At 49.8% G+C, this 20,003-nt stretch overlaps 1 protein-coding gene across 7 annotated transcripts in view; it reads left to right on the top strand.

The window, feature by feature from the left end:
• The window catches only part of GGTA1 (glycoprotein alpha-galactosyltransferase 1 (inactive)), a 381,241-nt gene that overhangs the window by 320,608 nt on the left and 40,630 nt on the right, over positions 1-20,003 (top strand). For 3 of the 7 annotated variants that reach the window (XM_066367263.1, XM_066367261.1, XM_066367267.1), the window contains exon 1: positions 17,188-17,409. The exons of 2 other annotated variants lie outside the window; for them this stretch is intronic. The gene's annotated coding sequence lies outside the window, so the exon portion shown is untranslated. Of the gene's footprint in view, positions 1-17,187; positions 17,417-20,003 lie in introns of those variants that run through there. 2 more of the 7 variants (XM_066367269.1, XM_066367265.1) reach the window with 2 other exon arrangements.

The raw sequence follows: 20,003 nt of genomic DNA on the forward strand, positions 1-20,003 counted from the left end.
TGTCTGGCACTGCTCAGACAGAAGTCAGCCAGAGAGCGCGCAAAGCAGCAGCTGGAAGAGGCGGTGGAGAGAGAGGCCAGGTCTTGTGACTGGTTAGTATAGTTAACAAACATGTTTCGTTCCATCCCGGTCTGGGAGTCCTCGCCTTGAAGTGCCCTGGACTCGGCCCCTCATAGGGTTGGGACACTGAAAAGAGCTCCGGGCTGAAAGTGAGCTGGTGTTGCCCCACCTCATGCTGGTGCTGCCCGCGGTGGGAGCTGTCGGAGCCTCAGTTTCCCTGCCAGCCAATGGCACAAGGCCGTGATCTAGCAAACTTCTCTCTGAGCAACACCTGCTATTAAACAAGTTCAATCCTGTAGGAAATGAACATTCACACTAACAACCTCCCAGGGAGGAGGGACCCCAAGGTTTTGGCCCCCACTTGCCATTTTGGGCACCAGAAACTGTGGTTGTAGGAGAGGCATCTGTTCCAGAGATTCATGTCTGAATCAGATATTTATTTATTCAACATTCACTGAGCCACCAGCCGTTCACTCGCTTCTTAACATGACCAGAACGTGTTGAGCTCTCGCTATGGGCTGTGCTGGGTTCCTGAGAAGTAGCAGTGGACAGACACAATCCCTGCCCATGCAGAGGCTAGAATCTTGCTTGGGACACAGGCATTAAACAACCAATTGCACAGCAAGAGTTTTGAAAGACAAGTGCAGACTGGGGTGTCAACAGAGGCTGAAACTTGTCGGGTAGGTGGTCAGGGAGGGCTTCTCTGAGGAAGTGACCTTTACACTGAGCCCTGCTGGAATGAGAGGGTGAAGAGAGAAGTTTCAGGCAGAAAGAAGAGGCTGTGAAGACCTATCATTCTGACATGCCCCTGGCTGTTCTGAAATTCCCATGGCCCTGTTGGTTGGTGGGGGGCAGAGAGGAGCACAGAGGAGGGAGCAAGTCTGGGGCCATGGGGCAGCTGCCCAGAGGGGTGACTTTGGGTTGGCGGCAGCTGCTGCAGAAGGGCAGCTGCCTTTCTCTCCCCACCGTGAGTTGCCCGGTGGCCCCGGACAGGAACTTGCCCGGCACCTGCAGGGAAAGCCAAGACTCTCTCAGAATCGGGCAGGATTTCCTCTAAGGGGGTCTGCTCCCTGAGAACGGGGAGTGCTCTGGGTTTGCTCTCCGTTGACTAACCTGTGCTTGTCTGTCGATTGGTCTGTTTATATAGCAAATTCTGTTTTTACATGTTAGCCAGGGCTGTGCAAAGGAAGAAAGAATGAACATTCCTATGTGGAAATTTAACTGAGTGCTTAGGAAGTCATTCCCTAGTGTGAAAATGTTCAGTGAACATTTGGAGTTGATATATTGAGTAGCACATGGGAAGCTGTCCCGGTCAGCAATCCTGGTTGCAAGCAACAGATGGAGATTCTAGCTCACTGAGGCAGAAAACACATGCATTGGAAGGACTTTTTGTTGCTCACAGTATCCCTGAGACAGCTGGAAAACCAAGCTGGCCCAGACCACTAGAGTTCGGGCAATAAACAAGGCGGTGAGGGGTCCGCACAGGAGCTAATTCTGGATCTTGCTGCCATGCAAATCCTGTAACGTTTCAGCAACGCTGAAGCCTTCCTGCCACTTCTTTAAGGATGCCAAGCTGCTCACTGGCCAGGCCTGGGCCACTGTCCTGCATTCCAGGTCCATCCAGTTTGCTCTGCTCTGGTGGTGGGAGGGGTCTCCTGCCTCTAAGCTTATCAGTCACAAAATCCACCAAAGTCACCAGTGATGGGGAAGCCTGTAGTGCCACAGAATCCCACAGATCTAAGGAGAGTCCAAGGGCTGCAGTGCAGGAGGGAAAAGTCTTCTGGGGACCTCTCAGAGGGGTGGCCTGGCCTTAGTCAAGTTATTGAACCTCAACATTCTCATCTGTAAAATGGGTTGACATGGATTTGTAAATAATATATAACTGTCTAGTGCCTGACATATGATACTATTAAATGGCACTACTGTTACTATTATTAATAGTAGAAATAATAGTAACTTCACTCGGCTGCTAGCAGAACAGTTGTCCTCAAAGGAAGAAAACCCAACGTGTGAACATCTATCTAAATTCAGAAGTGACCATACACATTTATAAAGAGATTCTATTTGGGGTCCCTTTAAATTTTTACCTCCTCTGGATCCTCACAATATGATTTAATTTATCAAAAATAGGCCCTGGCCGGTTGGCTCAGCGGTAGAGCGTCGGCCTGGCGTGCAGGGGACCCGGGTTCGATTCCCGGCCAGGGCACATAGGAGAAGCGCCCATTTGCTTCTCCACCCCCCCCCCCCTCCTTCCTCTCTGTCTCTCTCTTCCCCTCCCGCAGCCAAGGCTCCATTGGAGCAAAGATGGCCCGGGCACTGGGGATGGCTCCTTGGCCTCTGCCCCAGGCACTAGAGTGGCTCTGGTCTCAGCAGAGCGACGCCCCGGAGGGGCAGAGCATCGCCCCCTGGTGGGCAGAGCGTCACGCCCTTGGTGGGTGTGCCGGGTGGATCCCGGTCGGGCGCCTGCGGGAGTCTGTCTGACTGTCTCTCCCCGTTTCCAGCTTCAGAAAAATACAAAAAATAAATAAATAAATAAATAAAATAAAATATAATTTATCAAAAATAAATACACGATGCCCTGACGGGGTAGCTCAGTTGCTTAGGCCTCCTCCCGCAGTGCAGAGGCTGCAGGTTCAATCTCCGTCAGGGCACAAACAGGAGCAGATTGATGTTCTTGTCTCTCTCTCTCCCTTCCTCTCTTGCTAAAATCAATAAATAAAATAATAAAAATAAATAAGTACATGAACGAATCACCATCTTACAGACCCTTGATAAACCGTGTTGAAGAGAGTTCTGCAGGAAGAGACAGATCTGTTTAGAGCAGGGGTCCCCAAGCTTTTTACACAGGGGCCAGTTCACTGTCCCTCAGACCGTTGGAGGGCCGGACTATAAAAAAAACTATGAACAAATCCCTATGCACACTGCACATATCTTATTTTAAAGTAAAAAAAACAAAACAGGAACAAAAACAATATTTAAAATAAAGAACAAGAAAATTTAAACCAACAAACTGACCAGTATTTCAATGGGAACTATGGGCCTGCTTTTGGCTAATGAGATGGTCAATGTCTCCTCTCACTGACCACCAATGAAGGAGGTGCCCCTTCCGGAAGTGTGGCGGGGCTGGATAAATGGCCTCGGGGGGTCGCATGTGTGGGCCGTAGTTTGGGGACCCCTGGTTTAGAGATCCCAGACTTGCTTCCTCAGGGTGGAAGCTTTAAAAAAGGAAGAGGGCAGTTCCCGCCCACGTGATGGGAGGCAGCACCCCCACACACATCCCCAGGAGAGTGCGTGCAGGGACACCCATACCTCTCACTGGAAGGGCCCGGGCTGCCAGAGGGCCTCGGCTAGAGCTGGAGGCCCAGGCCTGCTGCTCAGTGTTTCATGACCAGCTCTTTGAAAAAATGGAAGCCCTGCTAGGTGGTAGTTGCCACTTTCCGTAATATAAGTGTTTCCACCATCGGCAGCCTCAAGCCACCACTTGTGGAACTGGGAGCAAACTGTTATTTTCCGCTCTGTCTACATACAATAGGAGTCGGCAACCTCAAGAGTTTACCGTGTCATAAAACAATTAGGAAGCAATGAGTTTTGATGGTTACCTTTGTTCTTAATAGAATTCATTTAGTTGTGTTTATATAATTTAATTTTTAATAATGGCTGCGTAAGTTTATATAATTTAATTTTTAATAACAGCTCTGTTTAACAACTTGCTTGCCAAATTCCTGAAAATTTTAACAATTGGCTCTTGAAAGCCAGGAGGAGCCAACTCCAGCATGCTACTGGCTTGGAAGGTCCTCGGGGACCCCAGAGACGCTGGCACGAACAGGCCAGCCCCAAGCAGGAAGGAGCGCGCCTGCCTACCCGCAGTCACTCTAACGTGTCGATGGCTTTCATTTGCTTTATAACCCTTTCCACGAGTTAAAATTATGTCCTTATTTAATTATTTGTTAATTTTTAATTTTATCTATTTACCGACTAGAATGCGAGCTCTGAGAACAGAGCACGTCCCTATTTGGCTCACCACCGAGTCCGCAGCGCTGAGAACTCTCCACGCACACAGTAGGCCCTCAGTAACCGTGGGCTGACCGAATGAATGGAGGTGCGGCCAGGAGCCTTCAAGGGGTCAAATCCTGCCTCCGCTCTAAGGTGCATTTGCTTTGAGCCTCTTTCTTCATCCGTAAAAGAAAAGGGTTTGAGCAGAGACCCGCGACGCTCCCTTCAGCTATAAAATGTCTCTATACCCGACAGACCCTTCCACAGAGCACAGCCAAACAGATCCTCACCTGAGTATCTCCAAGGGTTGGGGCTAGCGTGCTGGCTCCTGGGTTTGATTCTTCTCTGGAGAGCTTTTTTTTTTTTTTTTTTTGTATTTTTCTGAAGCTGGAAACGGGGAGAGACAGTCAGACTGACTCCCGCATGCGCCGGACCGGGATCCACCCGGCACGCCCACCAGGGGCAACGCTCTGCCCACCAGGGGGCGGTGCTCTGCCCCTCCCGGGCGTCGCTCTGCCGCGACCAGAGCCACTCCAGCACCTGGGGCAGAGGCCAAGGAGCCATCCCCAGCGCCGGGGCCATCTTTGCTCCAATGGATCCTTGGCTGCGGGAGAGGAAGAGAGAGACAGAGAGGAAGGAGAGGGGGCGGGGGTGGAGAAGCAAATGGGCGCTTCTCCTGTGTGCCCTGGCCGGGAATCGAACCCGGGTCCCCCGCATGCCAGGCCGACGCTCTACCGCTAAGCCAACCAGCCAGGGCCTCTGGACAGCTTTTAACACTGAGTGCAGATGGCTCCCTGGAATGTGCGTGCCCGTTCCCTGCCCAGCCTTCTGGGCTGTCCCAAGAGAGAACCCGGCCCTCCCTGCCTGTTCAGTGGCAGCAGATATTGTGAGGCCCGATGCATTTGCCACTGGGTGACATGCTCCAGGGTCAAGGAGGGAGGGCTGCCTGCTGGCGGAGTCATTTTAGCAAGACACGGACCCACAACTCCCATCTTGAACACAGCCCACTGGAGCCAAATGGGGTGGCCCCAGAGGGCAAAGCAGGTGCTTAGGACAAGGTGGTCGGAGACCAGTTCTTTCCTCCTCCCTTTATTTCTAATCTTCTATGGACTGATACCTTGCTAAAATAAAAATTTTAAATCAATTTGTGTGCCTCCTCACAGAGGAGAACAGCCTGCCTGTAGCACCTGCTGAGAGATGCTCTCGGGGACATCGTCAGGGCTCCTCTCGTTCTCTGCAGTTTAGCAGAAGCAGGCATTGCAGTCCCTTCCGTTTGCAGTCTGGGCTTGGGTCCGGACCCTCCCGTTGAGGACCGAGGGTAGGTGGTGCCATCCACACCTCTATGTCCTCAGAGGTGAGAGGCAACAGTCCCGTCAGACAGAATCATCTGTTGGGGACTGAGGTGACAGAGTCTAGCCTCCTCTTTATCTGCAAAGTTCAGGGCAGAGGGAGCCACAGAGATAAACCCGGCCCGTGTCTTCTGTTGCATTGTTCTCCTCTCCAAAGGGTCGTCCGCTCCGGGACAAGCCGGGGCTGGGCCAGGACCCTCCCTCTGGTACTAAGTCTGGGTGCAGCCAGAGGCTTTGGGGCCCGACACCCTGGGGCAGCAGCTGACCTGAACCCATCTGCTTTGGGCAGCACCACAGGATTTTCTGCCTTCCCCCTGCAGTTACTGTTTCCTGCCAGTAACTGGCAAATGGCTTTCCCTGAGGGATGGGGCTTGGATGTGGTCTGTCTGGGTCCTCTTTGCCCTGCTGCAGGTGGGCACAATGCAGAACCGAGAGTAATTATAAAACAATACCAGCCCACGCTTCCCAGGCACTCGCTCGCTCTCCACACTATTCTGGGAGCTTTACAGGGGCCCTGCCTTCTGGTCACCCAGAAAACCCAGTGTGACCCAGAGGATTCTGAGGTACAGAAAGGTTAAGAAATTTCCCAAGCCACATGGTCAAGCAGAAGATTTGGGACTCAGACACAGGCCTGGAGATGGTGCCCTTCATCATGGCACTGTACTGCCTTCAGGAAGAAAACATCATAGTGAACGGGGAGCTGGCACAGCCCCAACCTTAGCCTCCTGGGAAACCCAGGCCCAGAAAGGGGTAGGAGCTCCCATCTGCTCACCCAAGGCCTCGCTGGAGCCCAGGGTCCTGCTCTCCAGCTTCTCTGGCTTGAGGTTGTAGCACCTTTGGTCAAGCATCAGAGTAACAGTCACAAGGTGACAGAACTGCTGATTCTGTGCTGGGGGACTGTGATTACACCCGCGGTGGCCGTGGGCTAGGAGGCCCAGCAGATTCCAACACCGTTGAGAAAGGTCTTGGGCATGGAGTCTTGACTTGAGCTGCCAAGTTCAGAAACTCTGTTCCCCATAGCCGCCCCTGCTGCAGAGAAGCTAGCAGTGTGGTGCTTCCCCGTTTCCTGTCTGTGTGCCTGGACTGGGGTAGAGCTCAGGGGGACGGGCAAGGGGAGCGTGGAGCCTCCTTGTGAGAATTAGTTATTAGAGGTGGGAAGAGCCTAGAAGACTGTGCTACGTGTTTCATTTTATAGATAGGGAAACTGAGACCCAGAGAATGTAAGAACCTGTCCTAGCTCACATAGCAGGCCAGAGTCACGATGGTTTTGGTTTGGTTTGGTTTGGTTTCTACTCTTGTTGTTTTACTTGATGGAATCATAGACTGCGTGAGGTGGCAGAACTGTAACAGGTGCCCCAGCCTACCTCCCCACGTGTCAGAGGTGAGGACCTGACAACAGGTTGCAGGGGGTTGGGGGTGGGGAAGTAGTTGTTTAAGACCATAGAGCTGGCCTTTGAATCAGCATTAATCGAATCAACATACAACAAATACCATGGGTTCTGGGACTCAAATAATCACACATGTGTGTCAGATAGCGGTCAGTGCCCTGAAGGGTAAGAACAGCGTGCTACCCAGGAGAATTAGGAGAACATGGGGAGACTCCCTTAGGAAGTGGCAGTGTGGCTGGGACCGAAGACAAGGCAGAAGGTGATTGGCTGTGAGGAGGGTGGGGAAAGGCGTCCCGGGAAGAGGGAAAAGCATGTGCAAAGGTCTTGAGGCAGGAAGAGCCTCATTTTGTAGATGAGATTGGAAAGCTTTTGTTTTTATTTTTTGGAAACCTATTGTTTTTATTTTTTTTTTCTTTCTTTCTTTTTTTTTTTAATTATTTTTATTTATTTATTCATTTGAGAGAGAGAGAGAGAGAGAAGGGGGGAGGAGCAGGAAGCAGCTTTGACTCCCATATGTGCCTTGACTGGGCAAGCCCAAGGTTTTGAACCGGCAACCTTAGCATTCCAGGTCGATGCTTTATCCACTGTGCCACCACAGGTCAGGCCTATTGTTTTTAAAGGAAAGAGGCATGAGGTAAACAACTAACTAAAGGCATTAGTGGCAGAGCTGCTATTACTGGACAGCTTCCCAGCCCACGCCAAGGGAGTTTTAGAAAACCCTAAAACTGGCTGTTTCCTAACTGTGTGACCTTGAATATGACAACCTGTTTGAGCTTTTGTTTCTTCATCTGTGAAGCTGGCCTACCTTCCTGCTTTTGAATCTCATCCATTGCTTGTGAAAGGGTCCTGCGCCTGCCAATCAACGTGGGAGCCCAACCGGCAATGGGGCTGTTGAATCTCATCCATTGCCTGTGAAAGGGCCCTGCGCCTGCCAATCAACGTGGGAGCCCAACCGGCAATGGGGCTGTGGGCTCCCTTCCCAGGCCTCCTCCAAGGCCATCCCCGGGCCCCAGGTCTGAAGGATCCTCTCTCCACCCCACTGTTTTACCATAATCCTGCGATCTGCCTGTTGGGCAGATAAAATATATTATGCTCACTTTGTTAAAGATGATGCTGCCCACGTGGAAACCCTTCGCCCAGATGATTACTTGGGATGGGCGTGATTATGTTAATATGTGTTGGAGAAGGGATTTTGCACCGAAAGGTTTTAATAGGAAGAGAGATCTCATTGTTCCGGGAGAAGAGTGATTATGTTCTAGGAGGATCCCCTGCTGTAGGAGAGCAGAGAGAGGCCACATGGAGGAGAGGAGAAGCCGTCAAGATAGCAGAGTGCTGAAGGAGAAGCCAGTTTGTGCAGAGAGAAGGAGATGGGAAACAGGTGAATAAGGCTGGTGAGGTTAGAAACTTTTCATTCTAGGAAACTCGGATAAGTCAGTGGCTTTGGGAGCTCTGAATGGAAAGGGAAGTGTTTTCCAACTGTGTGTATTTCTTGCCCGCCGGTAGAAGCTAGGATTAAAGCTAATGGCCCACCAGTTCTTGGCTCCGTTGTTTCATTACCATCTGTCCGAATCTAATGTGAACCTGCGCTGGCCAGGTGGCTGTGACGGTGGCCGTGGCTACTGGCTTTGCACTGCCACTGGGCATTAACTACACGGGGTGTGCACCACAGCCCTCCAGCACCACACCACTTCAGGTAGGAATCTTGGCCAGTTGAACTTCCATCTAGGAAATAAAGAAGGAAGTTGATGAGCGCCTTAGCAGACACTTTACTCAGGCGGCACCATTTTATCCTCACAAAAATCCTGCAAGGACAGCTCTGCGTGTCCTTCTTCCCATTGGCTCGGTAAGGACACGGAAGCTCTACAGGCGCTGCCTGAGGTCATATAGTCAATGAGGGCCGCATCTGGGTGTAGCCACAGCCTCCTCATCCTGGAGGCTGCCTTCTGCTCTGTCTGCCCTTGAGCCAGCCCTGAGCAGAAGGCTCGGGAGTCAGGAACGGTGGACCCATGGGGCTTCCAACAGAGAGCGCCCTGACAGGCAGGCACACTGGCTGCCCTCCAAACCGATATTTTAAATATTTGTTCCTTATTTATCTGGAGTGGGGTGTGTTGGAGGAAACTGATTAGCAGTGTATACAAATGGTGGGCTCCATCTCGATTCTGAATTTATTCTGTTCAAGAACATTTTCCGGAAACCAGAGGATAGAAATTCACTGTCCAAAGTCACTTTCCCAGCTGCAGTGAGTTAATATCCTAAAAAACATCGTCTGTTCCCCGCGTTTCAGTAATTTTCTTTCTCTCTTCAGTTTGTGTTTGAGCTGTTTTCAAGCCAGACAGCTTCTCGGGAGGCTTATTAGAAGATTTATTTTGGTTCCGTTTTTATTTGAAATGTGTTCAAATATAGATGATAACAACTAATCTTAGAAAGGAGGACCACTCTGCCTGTCTTTTATTTTGACTGAACAGTTTGGGGCATACTTTAGTTGGCATCCTTGAACTTGGCTCCTTTTATTAAGTACAGAAGGTATTGCTTTCATTGACATAAATGACAACAATTCATTTTTGGAAAGTATCAGAGAGCCTCCAGATTTATTTAATTAAGTAGCTTTGGGTTGGGTTTTAAAAGCAATATATTCTCAGAGCAGAAGATTTGGAAAAAAGCAGTAGAAAGGATAAAGTAATCACTGCCACAGTCTCATTGCACAGAATTCACCGCTGTTACCACATGAATCTGGTTTATTGTGGTAAAATATGTACAACATAAAATCTACCATTTTAACACTCTTCTGTTTCTGAATTTGACTGCTGTATGGCACTAATCTAAGTAGAACCATACAATATTTGTCCTTTGGTGTGATGGCTTATTCTACTTAGCATAATGTCTTCAAGATTCCTCCATGTTAAAGTGTGTGTCAAAATTTCCTTCCTTTTGCCTGACCTGTGGTGGTGCAGTGGATAAATCCTTGACTTGGAATGCTGAGGTCGCTGGTTTGAATCCTGGGCTTGCCCGGTCAAGGCACATACGAAAAGTAATTATGAGCTGATGCTTCCTGTTCCCCCGCCCACACCCCTTTCTACGTATCTCTCTTTCTAAACTATCAATAAATAAAATCTTTAAAAAAAAATTTCCTTCCTTTTTAAGGCTGAATAATATTCCATTGTATGTATGTACCACATTTTGTTTATCCATTCATTCGTCGATGGACATTTGAGTTGTTTTCCACCTTTTTGGCTGTTGTGAATAATACTGGTTGGACTTTGGTGTACAAATATCTCTTCAAGGTTCTGCTTTGAATTCTTTTGGATCTATACCCAGAAGTAGGACTACTGGATCATATGGTAATTCTGTGTTTAATTTTTTTGAGAAACTGCCATCCTGTCCAGTAATTTTGATGTTTCAGAATGGAAAAAATAAAATAAATAGGACTGTGGAGAAAAGGAGTCCTATTGAACATGGTTATTATAAGATTGAGATTAGGAGCTGAGTTTCAGCTCAAACTGAGGTGCTTCCTCATCTGTAAAATGGGGATGATGCCAGTCCCTACCTCACACAGTTTAGTGAGACTTGAGTAACAAGTGTGAAGTGCTTAGAACACAGCCTGGCATGTGGTAAGCATTCAATAAACAGCAGCATTTGCTGCTGCTGTGACTATTATTATTATTATTAGTCTACATATAACTTTGTATCTTCTTACTTTCCCATGTAATCTTCCATTTTATTAACTATTCTTCCAAAACACTTTTTAAAGGTTGCATAATATTTCATTGCATTGCTATGCCACATTTTTTTCCCCCTTCCACTCATTGATTTCTGGACCACAGCAAAATATTTTAAATTATGATAAAATAACTTGATTCTGGTAAACAGCCCCATGCTCGGCTCATACTTGTTTGAGAAATACTCAACAAAAGATGGATTCCTGCCTTCAAGGAATTTATATTTTTATCCTTAGGGATTCCTGAGGATCATCCAAGTCAGTGGTTTAAAAGTTCTTTGTAGCTAGGCAAACTTTATAACAAACAAAAATACCGTTTTGAGCAAGCGGATAAAAGGAGAGCAGGTCTGAAGAAGGGAGACTTGCCCTCAACTCCCTTTCTCCTCTCTGAGGGACTGTAGGGAGAGTCGGGGAGATTCAGGGAGATTCTGGGGTTCTCTGGAGCACAGTCTGAAAACCACCCGGCTGACCCAGCCCTTTGAAGATGGGTCGATGTCTTGAGAGAGAAAGGGACTTGACTGAGGTCCAGTTCATTTTTGCCCTCATTCATTTTCTTTCCCTCAACACAAAGCAGCTACTGCTTGCATGTTGGAATTACGGGGGGAGCTTGTTAAAAATACAGGTTCTCTTCCTTCGGGGACTCTTCCTTCAGACTGCAAAGCAGTGGGTGTGGGGAGAGACCCGGACTGGAGCCCCCAGCTCCACAGTCCACACTGGGCTCTGGGTTGCTTGCTATTCCAGCGCTTTGCATTTACAGGTGCTTGTCTTTCCACCCCGAGTGCCCTCCCTCACCCACGGAACTCCTCCTCGCCCTGTGAGGCCCAGTTCGAAAATAGCCCCTTTCTCTTTGAAGCCTGTCTGCACAGCCTCACGCAGGGCCGCTGACTCCTTGGTGGCTCCAGAGCACAACATGGGACTTTAGTCTCCACTCGCCCTTATTTCTTCCTGTCATTTGTAATAGCTAATTGCTTTGAGGCCAGACTCCCCGAATAGAATGTTAACTATTCTGCATTTTTCATGATGCCAGCCACACAGTGGTTGTTTATCGACTGGACTTGGATCTGGTAAAACCCATATTTGGAAGATAAGATAGCCAAGTTTCAGATGGTCAACAACTTGCAGAAGGTTATACAGCCCTTCAGGGAAGTGCCAGGAGTGGCACCCACATGTCCCAAGGCTCAGCCCTTGGCCCTGGCCAGCTGGCAAAGAGATCAGCTGTCTGGTCTGAGCAGGGAGCACTGGCCCTGGCTACCTTGTCCCTGAGTCCGGCAATAACCCAGGTTGTCTGAAGTCTAGAGGGCCCTACCTGGTTTGTGATGAATGTATCTGGATGTCTGGAATTTATTTATAAAACTTCAGCATATACAGTAGGGAATACGATGTGAGCACTGCCTGGACTGAGCGATGTGCGGATGCTAAGAAAGCAAATCTAGTGGGGGGTGGTCAACCCGATCAGCTCTCAAGGGTGCAGAGTCTGCGGTCGGGGCCAGCCAGCATCAGATCCAGAAGCTATTGCTTCAAACCCTCCTGTTATCCCAGTTGGTGATCAACAACTGGTATTCTAATTGGCACACTGGAGGCTGAAAATTGTTTTTTAATTGGGGAGATGAGTGACTTGTGAAATACGATGTGTTACACATGGGCTCACACTGCTGAAATCAGAGTGTTCGTGATATCTATGTATTTATGATGTGTGGAAGGGCTAAAGTAGCCATTATTCACTCCTACTCTTGTATGAAGATGGGAGAGGGTCCCTCACCCTGGACCAGCCGGGAACTCGGGGTTCTGCGGCATTGGTGGGGGGTGCAGTCCCACTTCTGGAACCCTGGCACCTGCCTCCACAGGGGTTCCTAACCTGGGCTGTGCTGTGGACTCCTTTGGCATCTGACGAAGTCTGAAGATAGCCCCCTTCTGAGAATGTTTCAGAATGGAAAAAATAAAATAAATAGGACTGTGGAGAAAAGGAGTCCTATTGAACATGGTTATTATAAGATTGAGATTAGGAGCTGAGTTTCAGCTCAAACTGAGGTGCTTCCTCATCTGTAAAATGGGGATGATGCCAGTCCCTACCTCACACAGTTTAGTGAGACTTGAGTAACAAGTGTGAAGTGCTTAGAACACAGCCTGGCATGTGGTAAGCATTCAATAAACAGCAGCATTTGCTGCTGCTGTGACTATTATTATTATTATTATTAATAAGGTAGAGATTTCTGCTCTTCAGGAGTTCACAATCTGGAATGGGATATATATATACGTGCCAGTAATTAAAGGTAGAATTAAAGGTGCAGAATTGCAGTCTAATAAAGGCAAAATTGTACCATGCAGAAGCTAAATTTTTGTGGCAGCTAGACTTGGATTAGCTCTGCTCTTACCTTAGCTTTCTGAGCATGGGCAACAGATAGCGCCTCTGTGAGCCTAAGTTTTCTTCTCTGTAAAATGGGGATAAAGTAGAATCTAATTTACAGGGATGCTGTGAGCGCCACTGCCTTCTCTCCCATCAGCCAGTTAAATCACGTGTCCCTCATTGTGTTTAACTGCATCCCCCTCCTTGAGTTTTTCTGGGCCACCCCCTTCACCAGTCAGTCCCTAACTGCCAATGAATGTAGCAAGTCCATCCCTGCCACTCTCCTTGGGCCACCTGTCAGCCCCACATGCTAAGCAGAGAAATAATAAGGCACCTGCAGCTGCCAGTGTCTCAGTGAAGAATGACGAGGGGAGATGATCCGCTCAGAGCTCTAGGTGCTAGCCCATGGGGAAGTCAGCGCGGGGTCCCATCAGCATTTCCACACTCCATTCTTCCTAACAGACGGTTCCTAAATGGGGTGTATATTTAGATGTTTTTACACCCTTTCTGAGCTATGTTACGTTCATGTCTGAGTGAGAGAAGTTCTTTCTGAATTGAATGCAACACGTATCTTCAGTCCACGCGCAATGTCACCTTTTTCCTGTGGCGTTTCTGTGCCCACATCAGAAAGCCTGCTGTGGCATCCCCAGATCATTCCAGAGCAGTGTGGGTGGGGAACAGAGGTCCTGTGGCCGGGCCAGGCAGGGGCTCTGGGTCTCTTCCAGATGGCCCCGATAAGAGAACTTGGGAAGACCACTGACTGCAGCCCAGCCCCTTCCCTGAGCTCATCCAGTTCCTGTGCTGTGGTTAAGAGGCAACGTGTCCTGGAGAGATGGCATGCACCTGGGTCCCAGCCTCAGGCTCCTCCTGTCATTGCTCAGTGGCCTGGATAGGACATTTCCCTTCCACGGTGCTTCAGTTTTCTCATCTGTGACATGAAGCAGCTCAGAAGATGGAGGACGTGCTTGAGAGGAGAGTGACCTGGGTAGTGAGGGTGTTCCTCCGGCCACATGAGCTCCAGAGGTCCATGGAGCTCAGAGTTCAGGGAGTGCCTGAGTGTGCAGGAGTCCTTGCCACCACAGGGCGTTCATCTCAGTTGCAGCATGAGCTTGGCGGTGTGAAAGTTGTGTTCTGGGCTCAGCTTCCCATTGGAGGCCATATTAGCTAATGCTTAGAGACCTAGCAGTCTGAACAGCGCCTGGTGCATCATAGGTGCCAATATTAACACTAATATTTATCGAACAAATGAAGAAACAAATGAGCACGTAACTCCCTTCAACTTTGAATCAGTGACTTGAAGACATTCTGTGGGGCAGGAGGAGGCTGGAGAAATTCGTGGCTCCAGTCCTAGCTAAGTCACCTTGAGCAAGTCTCCAGACTCCTGTGCACATGGTGCGAGCAGCACCCACCTGCCTCCCAGGCTGCTGTAGGGGCTCCAGCTGGCTGGAGGATTTGAAAACACCTGTGCAAAGGAAGGGCTGTTGTTTTGAGGACACAGGAACATAGTGGACTCTTTGGAACACAGAAGTGGTGCCAGAGCCTGTGAGGTGGAGAGTTCTGGAATAATCATTAGTGGGAATTGAGTAGCTACCATTTATGGGCTTCTTGCTCCAGTAGCAGGCCCTGTGCCAAGCACATTATGTGACCATCTCATTTAGAATGGTCTGAGAAGCATTGTTATTCTCCTTTTACAGAGCCCAGAAGGCTCAAGTAATTGCCTGAGGGCATGCATTTCATCAACACCCTGGCCCTTCCCGCTCAGTGCAGGTTCTAATCTCTGTGCAATCCTGCCTCTGGCCCCATGATGAGCTCCAGCAGCCCGCGGGGACAGTACTCATCTCAGGCACCAGTGATAATAATGCAAGTTGCCTTTTTTCTAAGTGCCTCCTAGATGCCAAGACCTTTATAGATGTTATTGGTCATCCTTTCAACAACTTGAGAGGAATTACAGTGTGTCCGTATCATGGTGCACTTTTGACCAATCACAGGAAAGCAACAAAAGATGATAGAAATGTAAAATCTGCACCAAATAAAAGGAAAACCCTCCCAGTTTCTGTAGGACGATATGGCAGCATGTGCGCATGCGCAGATGATGATGTAACACCATGTATACAGCGGAGCAGCCCACGGCCATGCCAGTCGAGATGTGGATGGCAGAGGAAAGTTCAGTGTGTTCTGTGGCTCGCTAAATTCAAATCCGTGACCAAAGTGCAACGTGAATATCGGCGCATTTATAACGGAAGCGCCACCACATAGGAATAACATTACTCAGTGGGATAAGCAGTTGAAGGAAACTGGCAGTTTGGTGGAGAAACCCCGTTCTGGTAGGCCATCAGTCAGTGACGAGTCTGTAGAGGCTATACGGGATAGCTACCTAAGGAGCCCTAAAAAATCTGTGCGTGAGCCCACATCGAACTGCCCTAAACAAATGTTGCCAGCTTGTACCATGATGTCGTGCTCTCCCCCGCCATGTGTAATCAGGGGTATATAAACACAGACCGGTACCGGTCCGCGGCCCAGGGGTTGGGGACCACTGGTTTAGGGGATACACAGACACATTAAGACTCTGAAGGTAACAATCAAAGATGTTTACAAATCTTTCAGGGTTCATCTTCCCTCACTAGCCTAGAGGTATTTCACTCTCAAGATTCCAGGGAGGGGGAGGAACTATAATCAATGCAAGGTGGTATGTAAATCCTGCCTCCTATTGAAAGAGAAGAAGTTTCTCGGTTAACCTTTATTTTAGATTTAAAAGTGAATGACCCATTGTTCTTGCAAGCCAGAAACTTCTACATTCTTCTCCCTCCTCCTCCCTAAGGAGGGATGGGACAGGAAAGTCTGATAGGAAAGCCTGACCTTTCCTCCCAGAACATCAATATCAATTTTCAGCTTTTTGGTACCTTACAACAATCCAGGGTCACACAGCAAGAAAGTAGGGGAAGGCCCTGGCTGGTTGGCTCAGCGGTAGAGCGTCAGCCTGGCGTGCAGGGGACTCGGGTTCGATTCCCGGCCAGGGCACATAGGAGAAGCGCCCATTTTCTTCTCCACCCCCCACCCCCTTCCTCTCTGTCTCTCTCTTCCCCTCCTGCAGCCAAGGCTCCATTGTAGCAAGGATGGCCCGGGCGCTGGGGATGGCTCCTTGGCCTCTGCCCCAGGCGCTGGAGTGGCTCTGGTCACGGCAGAGCGTGGCCCTTGGTGGGCGTGCCGGGTGGATCCCGGTTGGGCGCATGCAGGAGTCTGTCTGACTGTCTCTCCCCATTTCCAGCTTCAGAAAAATACAAAAAAAAAAAAGAAAGTAGGGGGACTAGGATTTGAACTCAGGCCTGTCCCATTCCAAGAACAGGTGGGGGAGAAGCCATCTCCATGGTGCAGTCAATTAAGAGTTGTTCTGTTTTGTTTTGAACTTATAACTAGGGTTACTAGGACCTCATTACAGATTAATTCTTTTTTTTTTTTTAATTTATTTTATTTTATTTTACAGAGACAGAGAGAGAGTCAGAGAGAGGGATAGACAGGGACAGACAGACAGGAACAGAGAGATGAGAAGCATCAATCATTAGTTTTCCATTGCATGTTGTGACACCTTAGTTGTTCATTGATTGCCTTCTCATACGTGCCTTGACCGAGGGCCTTCAGCAGACCGAGTAACCCCTTGCTCAAGCTGGCGACCTCGGGGTCTCGAACCTGGGTCTTCCACATCCCAGTCCGACGCTCTATCCACTGCGCCACTGCCCGGTCAGGCAACAGATTAATTCTTGAAAGAACTTTTATATTCAAGTTAGCTTTTTACAAGAGACCCAGGAAAATCTAGCAGAGAGGGAGGGGGGATGGAGGGAGAGAGAGGGAGAGAGAGCCAAGCCAAAATCAACCTCAGGATTTTCCAGTCCATCCTAACTTTGACCACCTCCTGGCTGCACGGGGGAAGCAGGGAGCACTGAGACACCCTCATCACAGGCCCGGGGAGAGGGGCGCACAGAAAGGCATCCGAAGGTACTGGGCTTGCACCCCCTTTGAGCAGTCGCAGCTAAGACTGAGTGCTGGAGACGGGGGTACCTAAGGGACAGGTAGGTAGTGAACCCAAGCCCTGAACTCTAGAATCAGGAAGGGATCCTGAAGAGGATTTCATTGAACCCTCTTTATTGTATGGAACCATTTTTACACAGAATGACCCTATGATTCATCCTCCAGATGGTCACACCTCTGGAAGTGAAGGGACAGTAGGTCATTGACCTGTGAACTGGTCTAAGGTCCACACCAGAGCTGTCCTAGGGAAAGCAGTTTGTATGGTCACCCTGATTTTTATACCAGGCGGGGTTGCTATAAAAAGGCAAAGCGCAGATATCAAAACTAGGAGGCTGATGGAGCCCTGAGGTGGAGAGGGCGGTAACTCCCCTGTGGACGGTGCCAGGCCCTGCCAGGTAGCACGCTGGCAGAAGCGAGGTCTGCAGGCAGCATGTGGAATTTGTGGACACGTTTCTCTCGCTCAGCTTGGACTTGAAAAGTGCAGGGAGTGGGTCTGATTCATTTCTGTGCCTGTCCCTGTCCCAGCACCATCCCCAGGTACTGAATGAGTAAATGCCCTTCCCATGTTTATTGATAAATAAATGCTGGTGGGCACGGCTTTCCTGAAGTGTGCCAGGAAAGATGGGGTTTGGTCGGAGAAAAAGGAGTCAGGGCGCTCTGTCTCCGAGGGACGGTTAGGTCCCGTGGGAAAGGCAAGGTGTAAAGCCAGTAGCCGCGGCCACCATCACAGCCACCTGGCCCATTGCATTGAATTCGGACAGACGGTAATGAAACAATGGAGCCAAGAACTGGTGGGCCATCACCTTTAATCCTAGCTTGCACCCGGTGGGCAAGAAATACACACAGTGGGAAAACACTTCCCTTTCCATTCAGGGCTCCCAAAGCCACTGACTTATCTGAGTTTCCTAGAACCAAAGGTTTCTAACCTCACCAGCCTTATTCACCTCTGTTCCCCATCTCCTTCTCTCTGCACAAACTGGCTTCTCTCCTTTAGCACTCTGCCATCTTGGTTGATTCTCCTCTCCTCCCAGCTTCTCTGTCCCATTTTATAGTGTAGAAATCAAAACCTTTAATCCAATATACAAACAAGGAAGTTTCTGATACAAAGTCACTTATCTGAGGCATAATGGGATTCCTCATGAGAGTGTACCACCCTACATCATGCAACAGTCAAGGGTGTGGGGAAAAGCTTAGTTTTAAAACTAAGCCTTAGGCTATAATGACCCTGCCTGCTTACAGCCTGTCCCCTACACCCAATGTAAACTATTAGCAAACTATTAGCGAGCAAACACATACATCATATTTGCAAACTTATCTGACCCACACAAGGTAGCCTTGTTGGCTCTGTGGTCTTGTCTGTGTTGCTGAACCTCTGAACCTTGGTTTTTCTGCCTGGGAAATGAAAGTGATTATTACTGAATGTAGTAAGGTGTGAATGAGATGGATACATAAATAAATGGTAACCCTAATTATATATTATTAATGTTCTAGGAAGCAGAGCTTAGTTCCACACTAAAAAGATGTGTTTTACAATCAGAATAGTCCAGAGGTGAAATGGGGTGCCCAGGGAGGTGGTGAGTTCTCATTACTAGAAGGCTTCAAGCAGAGCCTGTCTGGCAGAGATGCTGCCATCAGTGGGGTGTCCACCCGTGGGAGGGGCCGGGCTCATGGCACCCTGGAGAGTTGACAGGTTACCACTGCTGTAAAAAGCCTGAGGAGCTTGAATGTCTGTGATGAGAGAGACTTGTTTATTCCTCTCATGTCTCCTAGAAGATTGTGCCATTGGCCAGCCAGGGGGCCATGGCGGGGCCTCAGGCTGGGACTGGGAGCTGGCTCCTTGAGTGCTGGTCTTTGCCTTGGGGAGGAAGGACAGGAACCAGCCTGAAAACTGTCACTCCTCCCCATGTGAAATGCCTCCCTTGCTAGTTCCAGGGCCTCCCATCTTGGCTGAGGGAGGAGAGTAGCCAGATAATCCTTGGGTTAGGCACACCTCCACATACCCCGAGGCCAGGTCCCCTCTCCTGCCTGGTCCCTGCAGTTATCTTTGGATAAGACACACCTCCTTCCACCCTGAAGCCAGGACCCCTCTCCTGCCTGTTCCCTGCAGTTATCTTTGGATAAAACACACCTCCCTCCACCCTGAGCCCAGATACCCTCTCCTGCCTGGTCCCTGCAGTTATCGTTGGATAAAACACACCTCCCTCCACCCGGAAGCCAGGTCCCCTCTCCTGCCTGTTCCCTGCAGTTATCTTTGGATAAGACACACCTCCCTCCACCCCTTCCACCCCGATCCCAGGTTCCCTCTCCTGCCTGTTCCCTTCAATTGTCCTTGGATGAGACACACCTCCACCCACCCCGAGCCCAGGTCCCCTCTCATTGGCTCCCCTCTCATTGTTTTCCGCTGCGTCCTTTTGTGCCTATGGCTCAAAAAGCACCCATGGCTCCTACGCATGGAATCTGCCCCCAGAGCCTGTGGCTGGGCATGAAAGCTGACGTGAACCTCCGAACTCTGATATAATGCAGAGTAAGACACAATAGCCCAGCCTTTCCATCTGACAAGGGGGCGGACTACCAGTCAGCCAGGCGCAGCAGGGGGTTGCCTGGAGTTGGCAGCAGAGCTGGGAACAGAACCTCTGTGGGTGCCACACCTCTTTTTGCTTGGCAGCCCTCGGGGTCCTCAGACAGCTGCACCCTTGCCAGGCACACATGCAGACCTCCCTACTTCTGGAGGCAGATGCGACCGCAGTGGCCAGATGGGGGTGCTGCGGGGGGAGGGAGGCGAGCCAGCCTGGAGACTGCAGTTAGGTGCAGCCAACACACCTGCCTCGCAGCCTCACGCCGTGCCCTGGCAGCGTTTCCCAGCTTCTCCCTTTTGTTCTGGGTCTGCTTCTGGGCTGTGCCCTCACTCAGGTTTCAGGGAGGTGCCCGTGAAGGGTGCCCCACCTTGCCCTCAATCAGCACATGTCAGACCTGCTACTTCTCGCCTGTGTGCTGGCAACTTCCAAGTCGGGATCCACCCGAGCCGGCTGTTTAAGGCGCCTTTGCTGAGCTGGCTGCAGGGGGTTCTTCAAACTCTGCAGACCTAGGACGGAACTCACCAGCTCCCCCTTCACTCCCAACTGCGTCCACTC

This window comes from Saccopteryx leptura, chromosome 2, assembly GCF_036850995.1.
Source record: "Saccopteryx leptura isolate mSacLep1 chromosome 2, mSacLep1_pri_phased_curated, whole genome shotgun sequence".
Taxonomy (NCBI): Eukaryota; Metazoa; Chordata; class Mammalia; order Chiroptera; family Emballonuridae; genus Saccopteryx; species Saccopteryx leptura.